This window comes from Schistocerca serialis, unplaced genomic scaffold (assembly GCF_023864345.2).
Source record: "Schistocerca serialis cubense isolate TAMUIC-IGC-003099 unplaced genomic scaffold, iqSchSeri2.2 HiC_scaffold_604, whole genome shotgun sequence".
NCBI classification, from domain to species: domain Eukaryota; kingdom Metazoa; phylum Arthropoda; class Insecta; order Orthoptera; family Acrididae; genus Schistocerca; species Schistocerca serialis.
The window spans coordinates 92,501-94,939 of record NW_026048195.1 but is presented as its reverse complement, the minus strand read 5'-3'; the positions used below and the strand labels follow the sequence as shown (position 1 = coordinate 94,939).

At 60.6% G+C, this 2,439-nt stretch overlaps 1 pseudogene; it reads right to left on the bottom strand.

Moving 5' to 3' along the window:
• LOC126448344 (large subunit ribosomal RNA) overlaps positions 1–2,439 on the bottom strand; it is a pseudogene marked incomplete at its 3' end in the record, with an annotated part of 2,964 nt that continues 525 nt past the window's right edge.

The window sequence follows — 2,439 nt, the reverse complement described above, 5'->3', positions numbered from 1 at the left end:
TAGATAGTAGATAGGGACAGCGGGAATCTCGTTAATCCATTCATGCGCGTCACTAATTAGATGACGAGGCATTTGGCTACCTTAAGAGAGTCATAGTTACTCCCGCCGTTTACCCGCGCTTGCTTGAATTTCTTCACGTTGACATTCAGAGCACTGGGCAGAAATCACATTGCGTCAACACCCGCTAGGGCCATCGCAATGCTTTGTTTTAATTAGACAGTCGGATTCCCCCAGTCCGTGCCAGTTCTGAGTTGATCGTTGAATGGCGGCCGAAGAGAATCCGCGCACCCGCGCGCCCCCGGAGGAGCACGCTAAGGCGGACGCGGCCTCGCAGCAAGGAAGATCCGTGGGAGGCCAAGGCACGGGACCGAGCTCGGATCCTGCACGCAGGTTGAAGCACCGGGGCGCGAACGCCGCGCAGGCGCGCGCATCCTGCACCGCCGGCCAGCACGAGGCCAACCAACGGCGAGAGCAGACCACGCCCGCGCTAAACGCCCGCACTTACCGGCACCCCTACGGCACTCACCTCGCCCAGGCCGGCACGTTAGCGCTGACCCACTTCCCGACCAAGCCCGACACGCCCCGATCCTCAGAGCCAATCCTTATCCCGAAGTTACGGATCCAATTTGCCGACTTCCCTTACCTACATTATTCTATCGACTAGAGGCTCTTCACCTTGGAGACCTGCTGCGGATATGGGTACGCACCGGCGCGACACCTCCACGTGGCCCTCTCCCGGATTTTCAAGGTCCGAGGGGAAGATCGGGACACCGCCGCAACTGCGGTGCTCTTCGCGTTCCAAACCCTATCTCCCTGCTAGAGGATTCCAGGGAACTCGAACGCTCATGCAGAAAAGAAAACTCTTCCCCGATCTCCCGACGGCGTCTCCGGGTCCTTTTGGGTTACCCCGACGAGCATCTCTAAAAGAGGGGCCCGACTTGTATCGGTTCCGCTGCCGGGTTCCGGAATAGGAACCGGATTCCCTTTCGCCCAACGGGGGCCAGCACAAAGTGCATCATGCTATGACGGCCCCCATCAACATCGGATTTCTCCTAGGGCTTAGGATCGACTGACTCGTGTGCAACGGCTGTTCACACGAAACCCTTCTCCGCGTCAGCCCTCCAGGGCCTCGCTGGAGTATTTGCTACTACCACCAAGATCTGCACCGACGGCGGCTCCAGGCAGGCTCACGCCCAGACCCTTCTGCGCCCACCGCCGCGACCCTCCTACTCGTCAGGGCTTCGCGGCCGGCCGCAAGGACCGGCCATGACTGCCAGACTGACGGCCGAGTATAGGCACGACGCTTCAGCGCCATCCATTTTCAGGGCTAGTTGCTTCGGCAGGTGAGTTGTTTACACACTCCTTAGCGGATTCCGACTTCCATGGCCACCGTCCTGCTGTCTTAAGCAACCAACGCCTTTCATGGTTTCCCATGAGCGTCGATTCGGGCGCCTTAACTCGGCGTTTGGTTCATCCCACAGCGCCAGTTCTGCTTACCAAAAGTGGCCCACTTGGCACTCCGATCCGAGTCGTTTGCTCGCGGCTTCAGCATATCAAGCAAGCCGGAGATCTCACCCATTTAAAGTTTGAGAATAGGTTGAGGTCGTTTCGGCCCCAAGGCCTCTAATCATTCGCTTTACCGGATGAGACTCGTACGAGCACCAGCTATCCTGAGGGAAACTTCGGAGGGAACCAGCTACTAGATGGTTCGATTAGTCTTTCGCCCCTATACCCAGCTCCGACGATCGATTTGCACGTCAGAATCGCTACGGACCTCCATCAGGGTTTCCCCTGACTTCGTCCTGGCCAGGCATAGTTCACCATCTTTCGGGTCCCAACGTGTACGCTCTAGGTGCGCCTCACCTCGCAATGAGGACGAGACGCCCCGGGAGTGCGGAGGCCGCCGCCCCGTGAAGGGCGGGGAAGCCCCATCCTCCCTCGGCCCGCGCAAGGCGAGACCTTCACTTTCATTACGCCTTTAGGTTTCGTACAGCCCAATGACTCGCGCACATGTTAGACTCCTTGGTCCGTGTTTCAAGACGGGTCGTGAAATTGTCCAAAGCTGAAGCGCCGCTGACGGGAGCGATTATTCCGCCCGAGAGCATCCCGAGCCAACAGCGGCGCGGGTCCGGGGCCGGGCCAGGTAGGTCCGTCATCCGGGAAGAACCGCGCGCGCTTGCCGGGAGCCCGAGCGCCCAAAGGGGCGAATCGACTCCTCCAGATATACCGCCGGGCAGCCAGCCAGGACACCGGGGCTCTGCCCAACAGACGCGAACCGAGGCCCGCGGAAGGACAGGCTGCGCACCCGGGCCGTAGGCCGGCACCCAGCGGGTCGCGACGTCCTACTAGGGGAGAAGTGCGGCCCACCGCACACCGGAACGGCCCCACCCCGCGGCGAGTGGAAAGGCAACCGGACACGACCCCGCCGCGGATTGCTCC